We start from the raw sequence: 15,113 nt of genomic DNA on the forward strand, positions 1-15,113 counted from the left end.
AGTGGATATGGCGTTTTTCCGCTGAGCGCGAGGTCGATTCCGTGCCGTGGCGGTCTCATTCCGACGGTCGTGTTCGTAGACGGTGCGCACCTAAATCTACCAACGGTCGGGTTCGTAGATTTAGGTGCGCACGGAAGAACTCCAGGCGTTCAAAATTAATTCGGAGCCGTTTTGTCTTACATTTCGTCTTAAAAATCTTTAGCGAACATTTTTCTCTTCAGAAATTTAAGTAAGCTCTTGGGTTTTTACGTCCCCAAACCACGATCTGATTATCAGTCACGCAGTAGCGGGGGACTCCGGATATCGCTGACCACATAGGATTCTTAAAGTTGACCTAAATATACGTACACGAGCGTTATTTTCATGTCGCCCCCGTGGGAGCGTCGACGCCTAGGCCGAGATTCGAACCCATGACCTCCTGCTCAGGCCCCGAACGCCCTGGGCACCGATCCACCTCGCGAGATACAGTCGTGCAGCGTTACGTAACGTCGTTACCGAAACTTGGGTAACGAGAGACTATTCTCTTTCCATCATCAGCTTAACGGGGCGCGAAAAAAAAAAAAAAAAGTGCCAAAGGGTTAACGAGAAGCAACGGCGCTGAGGACCGCAAAGGGTTCGAGTCGACCATTTGCGACATAATATTACGACGAAACGGATTTCGTAATGATCATCCGATCAAATAGTTGTCCCAGCTGTCCCGCGACCGAACACAAAGAAAGAAAAAATAAGATATAAAGTCGCAAGAGCACTGGTTCGTCGTGTAGCCGCATATTAGAAAGTGATACACGTTTTTTTTTTTTCTACGTCGTTAATCTTCTTCCAAAAGCGTGCATTTCAGGTGGGATGCTACAGTGCATTATCTTTTTGAGGACGTCACTGGCCCGGAATAACTGTAACCCGTTTAGGACCACCGCCGGAAAAGCGGGCTCGGCAGAACTCAGTCTCGCTGATCCTGACACGGCATTGCGCAGCGCCAGCGAGCGTAGGCTCTCTAATTCTGCAACCGTTGTCTGCCTGGTTTGTCCGCTTAAGTGCAAAGATCGACAGGTCTATAAACTTTTCTTGTATAGGCCGTAGTAAACCGTTGTGGACCGTTTATATATTAAGGGTGATATACAACAACAGGTGGCAAGATCTTCGACCAAAGGAGGAGCTGGCGCTCGAGTACATTTGTACCACATTGGTTCCGCTCAGTAATTGGAACAGTTTAGCAAATATGTTCCGCTCAGTGAAACGTTGTGGAACGAGATTAACTCCCGTATTCTCAAACGATAATCGACGCGAAGCTATTCCTTCTCTCCATGGATGGATGGATGGATGAATGCTATGAGCGTGCCTTTGAAACGGGGCGGTGGGTTGCTCCACCAAGCTCTAGTTCTTATTGATGCGAAAGCCTGCAATGGCCCACTGAGCGAAAATGCCGGGGTCTGTCGTCTGGAGTAGCGAAGCGCCACCTAAATTCCTATTGGCTGCAATGCCACGGTACGAGCGTGCTTCGACGGAGCAGAGCGGTCTAAAGGGAACACCTACTGCCGAGCTAGCGCGCCAAGAGTGTCGTGAGGGGAGAGGGCATCTGCGCGACGCCACGTCACCCTCGCTCTCGGAAGCCGGCGCGCGGTCCGTATCTCTCTCTCTCTCACCCCCACTGGGCTTAGCTGCTGCGCGCGCCTGCCGGCCTTGGTGGCCGCTGCTGCTTCCTCAGTCTCCCGTTGCGCAGTACGTCGCTGGCATGCGGTGTTGGCACCGCGGGCTGCTGCTGCTTGCTGGCTCGGGCAGCACGTACCAATGTGGTACATCACTCGCAGCGCAAAACTCGAAGGACTGCTCAGCGGCCTTCAATCGGACAATAATGTTTTCACATTCACAACTCATAAGAAGTGCTTAGTTGTCCTCGATTTTTTTCCGTAATGTCCTACCTATTTCAACCCCCCCCCCCCCCCCCCCACCCACACACACAAAGAATTCCCAGCATCAAACTTTCTGAACCACTATTGGGAACATTGTTTTTGTACGCCTCCGTTGTTTGTGGTCTCCCTACTTTTCTGCTACGAAACCTCCAATCGCCTTTTACTATCTCTATTGCGCATATGTCTAATTTTTCCCTGCTACCCCTAAACCCAAGAGCTTCAAGGAGGCCAGAGGAGCCTAAACCGACAGCTGGGTAGATATCTTCACATTCTAATAAATCATGTTCCATAGTTGCCCTAGCTTTACCGCAGCAAGCGCATGCTTCTTCTTCCTTGGTGTATCTCCGTGGAGTACCTGCACCGAGTTTAGCCCAGCGCCGCTCCGCGACTGATGAAGATGCCATGCTTCTCAAGGATTTCCGTGGGGTGCAATGAAGCATAGTGACCACTTCTGTCGAGGGGTGGCGCTGTCATCTATTTTCTTGAGTCGAGCTGACGAGTTGAGGGGAGCAGCGTTCTAGAATAGGGTATAAGAGTGTACCCGCGGAGTTTAAGAGGGCGGGGGTCAGACCGAAAAGGGGAGAGCATACCAGAGAGAGGAAACGATAAATAATGGAAGGCGAGAAGGTTAGCCATTTTAGAAAGGTTAACCGTGTAGAGTAGCCCGGTTGGCTACCCTACGCATGGGAAGGGGGAAATAATGATAAGGCGAGTTCTACCCGGCATTGGGGAGGGCTTATGGAGGCGAAAATAGAGAAAGGAGTGAGAGTAAAGAGCACTTGATGCGTGCACACATAATAATGAGCAGCAAGTCTAATAACGGTCGCCGATACTTGTCGACTTTAGGGCCGTGGTCCGAACATCTGGACGCACAAATAGTACGAACAGTATGGTAAGCCGAAAGACAAAAACTCGTCTCGTGTGCACATACTAACATTGCGTTTCGTTCTTTTCCTGACCTCATTTGTTTCCCCTCTCTCAGTTTAGGGTAACAAACTCTGACTACCTTTCCTGCATTTCCTGACGTGACATTTCCTGAAGTGCGATAAGCTATAAGTCACTGGGCATTTTTTTCTTTTAAGAGTGAGCAGTAGAGAGTTCCAGCTGGACCGTATACTGTACATAATGCATTTTGGGCACACCGGAAACATAGACAGAAGCAGCAGCGATCTTAGCGACATCTAGGGCTGTCTCGTTGAACCACAAGACGCCAGGAACGTTGTTGCGTTTGATGCTGTAGTCAAAGAAAACGAAAATAAAATGCCCGTCTACATTCGTGATTATCTTGCTGTTGATACGTTTTTCGTCCGCCTGCTAAACAATTTGCAAATAGCTTGTCATTTCAGCATTAGCGTTATGCGCTGTGGTTCAACTCATGTTCGCAAGATGGCGTAACCAGCCCTGTCGTTGACGTCGACGTGTCCAGTACTGCGTAACTTGCAATACTTACACGAACAAATAAGCTGAAACTCCCTATTAAGTTTCCGGGCAAAGTGCCGGAATTCTAGGCCTGTGATCTGGTTTAGCTAATCGCCGTAAGACGGCGCAACTGGCGTTGCTGTTGACGTCGACGTCCCCGGTATTCCGTGAATGGTAGTAGGTATAATTACAAGCTTCTCATATAACTGTCTCGCCGGGACTTTGGGAATATAGCTGCGACGCGACATGCGCACGCATGACGTAGGTCCTGGTTTCCAGGAAATGGGTTATCGTGTTGTAAATGTTACGAAATGCGCCTGTTACGAAAATAATCCCAAGATCGTCTCACGCAGTCGCGCATGACCTGCGCGAAGAGCTCCTATTTAGTAATGACGCTGCCCACAGCGCGTCACTCTTTAAGAAGTACCGGCACGTAACCGAGAACAAACTCCCGCACACGTGCATCGGCCACAACCGCAATGCGACCATGTTATGCATATCGGGCCCCTGTTCCAGCGACAGGAAGTCATTTGGTGAGCTTCGGGTTTCGTAAGGACCTTTGCTCGTTGCGTATGACGAATGGGACCCCAGTTGCGTCAGGATGCGTTCGCACTTCCGGTCAAAGCTTCTGGTAAACGTAGTTCCTTTGTTATAATTTTTTTCATAGTTTTTTTAACCTTTAAATCGTCTCATCCTTCGGCGATGGCGTATATAAGCTACTGTGTTTCGAAACTAACGTTAGGAGCGTTGGATTCACCAGACGAAAATCGCTGTCATTTGAGCAGCCGATACAAACCACCAAAAGGGCTGAGCAGACGACAGAACAGATAACCAGAATCATCATTAACCCCTGACGAAACCCGCTTTTCGTTCGTGTTTTGCGTTCAGTGGTTTGTTAACGCGAGTCTTGCGCAAGTCAATCGCGAGGCGCGCAGACAGGTTTCTCGAAGCAAATATCCGCGAAAAGCTCCCTAAGGCATGGTTCTCAACGAAAAATTCACTTCCCGTGTAAGAGGGTTCGGCATCGAAAACATGACTTGGGTTAAGATGACGCAAGGCGCCCGCAAAATGTTGGTGCCGTCAGTCGTAATTTTCTGTCCTTCGCAAACGTGAGCGCAATGTTTCACAACACATTGAAACAGTGTTATGTTTCATACTGTTGCATTGATGAACTTTCTTCAGAAGTCGTTAGTCGCACAGTTCGACAGATGTGGAACCGAAGCAACAATTTGTGGAAAGCTAATTGTTACACGCTGTTCGCTATAGTTACGAAATAAAAAAAATAACTAGGAATCCGAATTATGGTTCTGCGCATGCGGAATGCCGTCACCTTGATGTTTCTGTAGTTCTCCGTGATCCCTTAGGCCATAGTTTCCTACAGAAATCACTAGGGGAACCTCTGGCGTTCCGGTCGTGGCTGCGAAGCAAGCAGGCTAGGTGACTATTTGTCCCCGCCCCGTTTCAAAGAGGATTCCAATAAACATCATCATCATCATCATCATCATCATCATCATCATCGTCGTCGTCGTCGTCGTTCAGCTATGATGGTTATTACACGGATGTGTCTTATCTTCGTGCATGCGGCTTCATTTACTATCTGCCGTTATTGACCTAAAATTTCGAAGCGAACATGCTTTTTGAAAACTTGACGCAGAAGACAATAGAGACTTTTAGTATTGCGGAAAATGCTTGCGTTAGCGTTAGCGTGTTACGCACGCTAAATCTTTGCGGAATGCTGTTCGATAGAGTTTTAGTATAGCGTAAGACAACGATGCGGCACTATGCGCAAAACCATCTAGCTGCGAATAGTCAAAGCTGCAAACTGAGCAGCTTGACAACCAAACCAGCCGTGTGGATCCACGCCAAGCCTTGAAACGAGCCTGCATGTCAAGCACTCGGGCCGAGGGTGCCACCATGTTTGCAACGCTAAAAACTTAGCGAGCGCTTAGCGTCTCCGCTATATTTGAAAAAATAGCGGACGCACGCTACCCGCAAAACTGAATTAGCGTTCTGAGCATGCGCAGTCTGACCCCGCTATTTTATTGCGTTTAGCGTGGTGCCATTTCCGCAATACTAAAACTGTCTAATAAGACTCGGCGCGCATGCATAATCATTGTGAGTTATTCTGTTTATGACTCAATATTTTCTTGAAAGTGATTAACCTTCGAAGTCGCAATGCCGTAAAAAGCCAGAAGTACGATGCTTAGGCAAAATCCATGCACTGACCTACACTAATCATCATTTACCCGCTGGTTGTACCGCCATGCGTCAAGTTGCTCTAGACACTATAGCACCCTGTATAGCAATTGCCTCTAGTCACTTTTGCATAGCCTTCTACCCCATGAAAGTAGTCAAGCTGTTCGCCTCCGCTATTTGTTAAACTCGGCATTGTAACGAATCAAATTTATGTATTAGTGTGTTTTTTTACAGCGTGGGCGCCGCGAACCGCCACCCTCTCTTAGATAGAATTACAGTTGCAGATGCCTCGTTTCAGGCTCGGGAACCAGACGCATGGTCGCGATCGGGCGACATTTACGTTGGGTTTAAGACACGACAAAGCTTCATGCTCTCCCTGGGAGTAGTTGGCATGGCGAAATTGTATGGATTAACTGGGGCTGTTAACGAAGGCTGGAATAAAAGAAAAACGAAATAAGGGGACAAAAGAACGCTGAACTCCTCGTGTCATGCCCTTGCGCGGTCCTGTTATCCTCCGGGCTATTACCGAGCGGCGTTTAGTTAATCTAACCAGCGGGTAATGGCGTACACGAGCGGCCAATCGATGGTCAACGTCCGGATGTTTTGCAACTTTGGCCCGCCTAAACGAGACGAACGGAAGACGCGAAAGCAGCGTGGGGGAGACGTGATATCGGCGCCGGATTGGAAGAAGGAGAGCGGCATTGTATACAAGAAGTTTTTATTATTGGTTACTGTAAAAAAGTATTCACGTGACGTCACATGCGCCATATTGTTGTAGTGCGTGGCGTTACACAAGCATGAGATCGTTTCGTCCAAAAATAACTAGGGCAAAACTGGCGCTAGGGTTTCTGGGAGCTAAACATTTATTGTAGATCTGTAATGTTTTAGTGCTTACCACTGCCGTTTAATTTCACATTATCCCCGATTTTTTTATCTTTTTGTTCTTGCCAATTATGTTACATATGTGCATTTGTTAAATACATTTTTTTCTTAAGGAAATTTTGTGTGAAATTTATGTAAATGCGATTCTTTCCCACCTTACTGAAATTCCGACCAGGAATGATAGTATCGGTAAATAAACGATTATTCATTATTAAATAATAATCACGGCCTAACCTAATGTACATATTCAGTATCTCGTTATCTTTAGCCCATGACGAACTCTTGGTGACGTTCAGTCAAAAGCGAAGTTGCATTAGCTTGCGCTACTTTGTTCTAACGTCGTTACCGAACCACACACGTCCCGGCTTAGCAGCTGGGTGAAGTTCTCTTTCCGTCATTGCGTAAGTGTGTCGAACGGATTAAAAGCGATTAACGTTGCCGAATAGCAAACGACGTTACTAGGTAAAGAGCTTTTAGTACTCTTTTTTTTTAAATTCTAAATTGTTGCTCAACGCGCAGTTAAGCTCTCTTTTCAACGCACGCACGTGTTGCAGGGGGGGGGGGGGATGCGTAACATGTTTGGGACGTAACCGGTGCTGTCAGATGAGCGGACACTAAAGCAGCAGGCCGGCAACGAATTATGGAAGCGAACCTTGTGTATTAACCCGTTCTGGGTGTCCATATGAGCAACTGTTACTCTTTTGTCTAGTCTTTTGAGTACTGTTCTCCATAAAGAAGTATGCGACATCAAGTTTTTGGCGTCTAATAAATAGAGCCATTTGCAAAGCGTAGTCTTCAAATCTTTAAACAGTATGGTACTGATAGTTTGTGAGGAGGAAGGCTAACAGATTTGTGAGAGCATCGCTTCTAGCTTCGACTGTAGAAACTGCTGCAAACTCGACCGCTATAGTAACTAACGGTTACTAAAGACCCAACATTGCTGGTGACGAGTTTTTATAACTACCGCTAGTAAGTAGCATGAAGTTTTCTATATCTACACCAGTGCAGCTGGTGTTCGAACCGAGAGGACGCTACGAACGCTCTCATTTACCACCCCAGAGTCGCAGACGCCGGCCGCTAGGAATGCAAAGAAACTGAGACGACAGTGTGTGAACAGTGACGACCCCCGTTTCATCGCTCGCTTGAGCGTTACGCACAGTGCTTTGCGGAACTAAAGTCACGAATGCTCACGCTTCTAATCTCGTTCGTGAAGCACGCCGAATCGTGTAGGGCTTGCGTACTTGGACATTCTTCGCATCTCGGACAATCTTGCCTCGTGAAATGTGTTCGCAGATGTCACGGCGAACGCCTGTTGCGTCCTTCCCATTTTTGCTTCCACCGCTCACTAGGCGGCGTGTTTTGGCGCTGCAGTCGATGCGCGACAGCTTTGGGAAGTCTGAAGGTTTATGGGCTTTGGCGGAGCGTTCCGGAAGGACAGCCCTCCTCTCCCTGCGGCGGTGTCAGGAGAGGAGGCTTGGCAGTAGCCTTATGCATAGCCGCCTATACTCAACTGCGAACTATTTCGATTTGTCCGGGAGGCGTCCGAATACCAACCAATCCTGCTGATTGTCCGGACACGGCCGTAAATCTCGCAATAAACCGCCCCAACCCCACCGCGAAAAAAAAAAAACACATACACACACAAAAACCACGTCATGCAGCACAGCAGCGTCGTAATTGCCATTATGCGCAACGTAGGTAACTAAAGTCAAATTTTAATCGAAGCCATTTGTATGTAGGCAGTGTAGGCCTAACTCAGTTCACTTTATATCAAGAAATGAGTTCAGGAGTGCGTGTGAGGCAAATGTCTATTGTGCGGTCTTTAAAAGTTGGTTCCCTGAAGTGAGCTTTTCCGCAATACAGTCGCGTTCTGCAGTGAGACGTACGCAAAATATTTTGGTATTTTGGACATCCGGCCACACTTACGGTCGCCGAGATGTCTAATAACCGTACTGGCATCCACTCAGAGATGCTACAGATGTTGCTGTGCCCCCCCCCCCCCCCCCCAAAAAAAAAAAAAAGTTAGAACTAAAATGCACTTTTTTTCCTCGTGGGTGTTCTTTTCTCCCGTTGTCATATATAAAAGGCAACAACAACAACCTCTAGATGATGTGCACAACGTTGTCGTCATCTGCTGCAGTACTGCTTGCTGTGTACTCCGAAATACGTGCACGAATGCCCCCACTCTCGGAGTCTACGTGACGCACGAAAACCTGCACAAATTACCGAAATTCAAAACTGCACGAAAACGCAGTGGAGGCTCTTGCTCTGGAGCTCCCTAGAGTAGCTAGAATGTTACTTTGTTTCTGAAATGCAACAGATGCAATTCAAATCAGTCCGGTGGTTGTCTCGCAGAACAAAATCTGCGTTTTACAAGTACTCGAATAGGGAAATTTCCCTATTCCAATTTTCCCTATTTCCCGAGCTAAAGCTTAAACTTAAGGACAAGGGTTTGAGTTCGGCTCTTAGTGGCAGTGGTGGGCAGAGCTTTGTTTTTCCTCGAACTATTGCGAGGGCGAAGCTGAGAATGAGGAGGCGCCATGATGAGGACGAGAACATCGCGATGGCGTCGACGTATTGCCCGAAAGGTCGGATTGGCATAGCAAAATAAGTTACAAGCTTTCAACTGTTGTAGCATCAAAAAGTGTAAAAACAAAGCCTCTCCACGTCGTAGTTCAGCTGTTCACCCTTAGCGACACACTTATAGTGTCCGTGGCAGTAGCTTATAGTGTCAGCTATTGTCACTCATGACGATTGGATGATCGCTTGACGGTGTGACGACCTTAAGTACTACCAACATAAATTCAGACGCAAATAATTCCGAAACTATGCAGTATGTGTTTCCGTTTCCAAGTTCACCGGCGTTTGTAATGGTGGCTTAATTCTGACTCTAAAATGTACACAATCGGGACTGCATTATGCTTAGTAACGAGGGCGGTGATTTTGTGACGATGCCATTGCCGATGCTATTCCGTTTCACGCTCTTCGCGCTTCGTCAGTGGCTATAGTGACGCTCTGCCAGCATTATCAACGGGATCAGCCGATCGGGAACGCTGGATGATAAGAGTAGCATAGAATCGAGTGGAAGTAATCGCTTCATTACGCCGGCCAAGCTACGGAGTGATTACACGTCGCCCTTATATATATATATATTTACGCGTAACAGGCGCTCTGATCAGTTATTTGCTGTTTGCATTTCAATTTACGCTGATGGTACCTTTGTGCCGGTAAGCAGACGTTATTTTTGCACTGCGGGAGCTGATTGTCGCACAAGCTACCTCGTTACACGTCATTAATTTAATTTATTCATACTGTCAGCCGCGTGCAGGAGGCCGTTGACACGTAGTCGACGCAGCGTAAAAAGAACAACTAGTGTTTTTACCAAGTACGAATAAATGCATTTAGATTTTCACAAATAGGAAAACACTGGCATTGCTATTCTTATGGGGCCTCCTCTGTCGAGAAGAACTCGCAATAAATTTCAAGAATGCGACTTCTTTTTTTTTTGGCACTACAGTCTGCTCATAGATTATCATGAAACCGAATTTGCAAGGCAGGGACGGTCCACATGAGTGACTGCCAGGCAGTCATGATAGCCACTGACGTGACAGCTAAACACGCCGGCCAATGATGCGATCGAGAATTTATATCTATAAACTCGGCGACACTTAATTTATTCCGAGCTTACGTTTGTGGAGTCTAGGCTGGAAAGTAAGACTTTGCAAAGAAGAAAAAAGAAACACACATTTAGTACTCACCGAAGCGAGGGAATTAGAAATCTCGTTGTAGACGGCCACTTTTTTTTTTTTTTTTCGACGAAGAAACAGGAGCGCGGCTTCACTGAGTTCGACGACCGCGGAGTCGAGCCAAGCCAAGTCGAGACTGTCGACGACGTCCTCTGAGCAACGACGACGGCACCAGAAAGTGTTTCTCCTCGCGCCGACGCGAGAACGGATGCCGCGGAGGGTTTGGGGGAGAGCTTGTTTATCCGTGAGGAGCGGAGCAGCAGTGCACGGACGTCGAGCGGCGAAGCGCTCTCACCGGGTGAATGCCGGCGCACTCAATGGGCGGGAAAGCCGAACGTCCGCGGGGCCGGGAGCGCCCGCTCCCGGCGGCGGCGGCGGCGGCGGGGGGAGGGGTCTAGTTCCGGCGGCTGCCGCCAGGGTCTGGAGGTGGCGCAACTGCGCTTGCCGTCGCCGCTCAACTTGGCGAGGTAAACAACCCGCCCTCCCTAACACGCTCTCCCTTTTATTCCCTTCGTCTCAGTGTTTCGCTTGTTCTGCGCCTCGTTCGCTTCGGTTCCCCGCGAATTTCGCTCGCCAGGCTGTCGAAACGCTGCCCGCGTCATGTGAAAGGAATTCATTTCAACATATGGACTTAAGGCTTATATGAAATAATTTGCAACAAGGGACGTTACCACAAACAAAGTAAACGGAACGACTTGGATCTACGTGGTACGAGAATAAACGATAAAAAAAGTTATTTCTTTCTTAATGTCGCCCTCTACTAAAGCATCATGATATAACTGAAAAATAAAGTTTTTACAAATGACAAAAAGCGCGCTTACGGCAATTATATGAAAATAACTAATGAACAATTGGGTTAGTATGCATGAGGCTTTAAGAGAACCTCTCTGTTCAATACAGTCAAGATTATCGTTGACCAACGACCTATAGAAAGGTTCCTGCTTTGCTACCACTGAAATAATTAACTGAGAAGCGGGCTTTCTAGTGTATGTAATGCTGCGAGGTTTTGATATTACCGCAGTAGTGAATACATACCAACTACGCAGCTGCTATGAGCAATTTCGTTAGTGGATCGCTTATGAGCATGAAGATTATGTCTACAAAGATCGTGGTGTACTAAGAACTAGTGTACACAGTCTTCCATATTAGCAGCTCCGGTTTGAATTTCCCTGTTTGCGTGTCATTTGTTCAGCAATAGTGCATGCTCCCACAGGTAGCAATGCAGTAACTGCTTGTTAGTCGTCGTGACCGAGTAACATAGTAGAGGTTAGAACAAAGCAGGGGTACCTGCCTAAAGGGAAATCATCGTTAAAGAAGTGCGTATGTATACCGCAAAAATATGTGCTCAGGGCAATTTTTCAAAACAAATATGCGTGTTATTTAGCTCTCCCCCATTTTGGCGTTGTGTCCGCGGGGTATTTTCGAATTTTAAGTTTGACAGGTTGGTGGATATGCAGCGATAATGAAGATCGCTGGAATAAGACATAGTCCTGCAGTAAACGTAAATTAGGCTGATGGTGATGACTCGTTACTCTATAGAAGTGCTACGGACATAAAGATTTGCTGCGGCAGAACTTTAGAAGCGGATTTGCATGCAGACGTCAATAAGAACACGTAGCGAGTGCAGCACTTTGTACATATATCATCAGCCTATTTTTTATGTCCACTGCAGGACGATTGCTTCTCCCAGCGATCTCCAATTACCCCTGTCTTGCGCTAGCTGATTGCAAGTTACGTGTGCAAATTTCCTGATTTCATTACCCAACCTAGTTTTCTGCCGTCCCCGACTGCGCTTCCCTTTCCTTGGCACCCATTCTGTAACTAAAGGTCCACCGGTTACCGTCCGTATGCATTACATGGCCTGCCCAGCTCCAATTTTTTTCTCTTAATCTGAACTAGAATATCGGATATCCCAATTTGCTCTCTAATCTACAGCGCTCTCTTCCTGCCTCTTGACGTTACGCCTAACATTTTTCGTTCCATAGCTCTTTGTGAGGTCCTTAACTTGTTCTCGGGGTTCTTTGTCAACCTCCAAGTTTCTGCCTCATATATTAGCACCGGTAGAATGCAATGATTGTGCACTTTTCTTTTCAACGACAGTGGTAAGCTCCCAGTCAGGATTTGGTAATGCCTGCCGTATGCACTCCAACCCAATTTTATTCTTCTGTAAATTTCTTTCTCGTGATCAGGGTCCCCTTTGAGTAATTGACCTAGATAAACGTACTCCTTTACAGACTAGAGGCTGACTGGCGATCCTGAATTCTTGTTCCCTTGCCAGGCTATTGAACATCATCTTTGTCTTCTGCATATTCATCTTTAACCAAATTCTTACACTTTCTCGATTAAGGTCCTCAATCATTTGTTGTAATTCGTCTCCATTGTTGCTGAATAGGACAATGTCATCTGCAAACCGAAGGTTGCTTAGATATTCGCCGTTGATCCTCACTCCTAAGCCTTCCCAGTCTAAGAGCTTGAATACTTCTTCTAAGCATGCAGTGAATAGCATTGGAGAAATTGTGTCTCCTTGTCTCACCCCTTTCTTGATAGGTATCTTTCTACTTTTCTTGTGGAGAACCAAAATAGCTGTGGAATATTTGTATATATTTCCCAAGATATTAAGGTAGGCCTCCTGTACTTCTTTATTACGCAATGCCTTCATCACTGCTGGTATCTCTACTAAAACAAATGCATTTTCATAATCTATGAAAGCCATATAGAGAGGTTGATTGTACTCCGCAGATTTCTCGATTACCTGATTGATGACGTGGATATGATCCATCGTAGAATATCCCTTCCTGAAGCCAGCCTGTTCTCTTGGTTGATTGAATTCAAGTGTTGCCCTGAATCTATTGGAAATTATCTTGGTGAATATTTTATAGAATAATGTAACAAGCTAATGAGCCTATAATTTTTCAATTCTTCAACGTCTACCTTCTTACGGTTTAGCATAATGTTGACACCCTTCCAGCTCTTTGGTGCACTTCAAGTCTTGAGGCATTGTATACAAAGGGCCGCAAGCGTTTCAGGCATAATATCTTCTCCATCTTTGATTAAATCGAATGTTATTCAATGTTCTCCTGGCCGGCCTTTTCCCCTAGATAGGTCTTGCAGCGCCATTATAACTTAATCACTAGTTATATAAGGAGTCTCTATATCGATTTCATCGCTACTTCAAATGAAGGTAGAGTGGCTGTTCTGGAACTGTACAGGTCAGTATAGAATTCTTCCTCTACGTTTACTGTATCATCGAAATTGCTGATCACATTACCCGGCTTATCTTTCAGTGCATACATCTTGCCTTGTCCTATGCCAAGTTTTCTTCGCACTGATTTCATGCTGCGACCACATTTTACTCCTTGCTCAATCTTCCCCACGTTATAATTTCGAAGCTCTCTTACTTTCTTCTTGTTGACCACTTTTGACAGTTCAGCGAATTCCACCTGATCTGTTGAATTTTGAGTCCGTTTATCGCTGTTACTTTTCAAAACAAGAGTTACCACAGACTCGCCCAAGTTTCCCTTCTAGTTGAGTTGGACATTTTCATGCTTTGTCGTTTCTTTATTAGATCCTTTGTTACTTGGGAGAGCTTACCTACTGGTTGCCTTGGTGCCTTGCCTCCCACTTCAATTGTTGCTTTTGAAATCAGCCTAGTTACGATTTCATTCATCGCCTCTATGTATCTACATCTGTTCTAAAGCTGCATATTTGTTTGAGAGCACGAACCTGAATTCGTCTGCTTTTACCCTTACTGCGTCTAGGTTGACCTGCTTCTTCTTGAGAAATTTTACTCTTTCTGTCTTCATATTGAGAGAAATCCTAGATCTCACGAACCTATGGTCACTGCACTTTACCCTACCTAACACTTCTACATGGAGGAGCTTGATGCGGCCCTGGCGACTTGCAGGCGCTCTTCGTCACCTGGGCCAGACGGCGTTACCTATACGGCGCTCGGCAATCTTGGCCAGAAGGCGCAACTCGTGCTGCTAAACCATTACAACGAGTCTTGGCGCAATGGTGTGGTTCCACGTGAATGGAAATGCAGCCGCTTGGTACCACTTCTCAAACCAGGTAAATCACCGTTAGATTTGTCATCGTACCGCCCCATCGCTCTGGCCAGCTGCATCGGAAAAATAATGGAAAGAATGGTTTTGACGCGCCTGGAATGGTACCTGGAGAAATACAATGTGTACCCAGATGCTATGGCTGGCTTCCGGCGTGGGCGCTCATCCATAGACAATGTCATCGATTTGGTCACATTTGTTCAACATCAAAAACGTCTGAAACGACTCACTGCGGCATTGTTCCTTGACATAAAAGGCGCCTACGATAACGTAGCACATTATGCCATTATAGAGGCTCTGATTGAAGCCGGAATTGGTGGCCGCACTTTTCAGTGGCTATGCAGCTATCTGACCGACAGACATTTCTTCGGGATGACCGAGGATGGCGCCACGACTCACTACCAAACATTCCGTGGAGTACCACAAGGTGGGGTGTTGAGCCCGACACTATTCAACTTAGTGCTCGTTGGCCTAGTCAGATGCTTGCCCAACACCGTTGGAATATCAATCTATGCTGACGATATCTGCATCTGGGCGTCTGCTGTAACACGACTGCAGGTACGAGCAAGGCTACAAAAGGCAGCTACGTTAACATCACTGTACTTACGAAAACAGAACTTGTAGCTGTCTTCAGAGAAATGCTGCCTTGTTACATTCACTCGGAAGGCAATGAGGCCTTACTCTGTAAGTGTCAATGGGCAAACAATTGCAAACGCACGGAAACACCGCTTTTTAGGGGTAATTATCGACCGCGACCTTTCATGGAGCCCGCACGTTTCATACCTAAAGAAGAGGTTAACGACCATAACACACCTCCTTAAATTCCTCGGTGGAAAATCATGGGGCACATCGGTGCGGTCAATGCTGCAGCTTTATTGTGCCTTATTCCTCGGTTTCGCAAG

Source organism: Dermacentor silvarum, chromosome 11, assembly GCF_013339745.2.
Source record: "Dermacentor silvarum isolate Dsil-2018 chromosome 11, BIME_Dsil_1.4, whole genome shotgun sequence".
Classification (NCBI taxonomy): domain Eukaryota; kingdom Metazoa; phylum Arthropoda; class Arachnida; order Ixodida; family Ixodidae; genus Dermacentor; species Dermacentor silvarum.